The following is a 327-nucleotide window of genomic DNA, read 5'->3' as shown; positions in this document are numbered from 1 at the left end:
ATATATATATATAATATATATATATATATATATATATATATTATATATATATATATATATATATATATATATATATAATATATATATATATATATATATATATATATATATATATATATATAGAGAGAGAGAGAGAGAGAGAGAAGAGAGGAGAGAGAGAGAGAGAGAGAGTGAGAGAGAAAGTACATACTACCATCTGGGAATAAACACTGTGGGGTTAAGACATCACTGGCACCAAAGAGTGGGTCGTGGTGTGGGAAGGGGAAATGTAAAAATTATGGAAAATAGCAGATATTAGTCTCTAATCCATAGTTTTTGAGGTCACTG

The sequence above is a fragment of the Macrobrachium nipponense genome, chromosome 3, assembly GCF_015104395.2.
Source record: "Macrobrachium nipponense isolate FS-2020 chromosome 3, ASM1510439v2, whole genome shotgun sequence".
Taxonomy (NCBI): domain Eukaryota; kingdom Metazoa; phylum Arthropoda; class Malacostraca; order Decapoda; family Palaemonidae; genus Macrobrachium; species Macrobrachium nipponense.
This window is presented reverse-complemented; position numbering follows the sequence as displayed.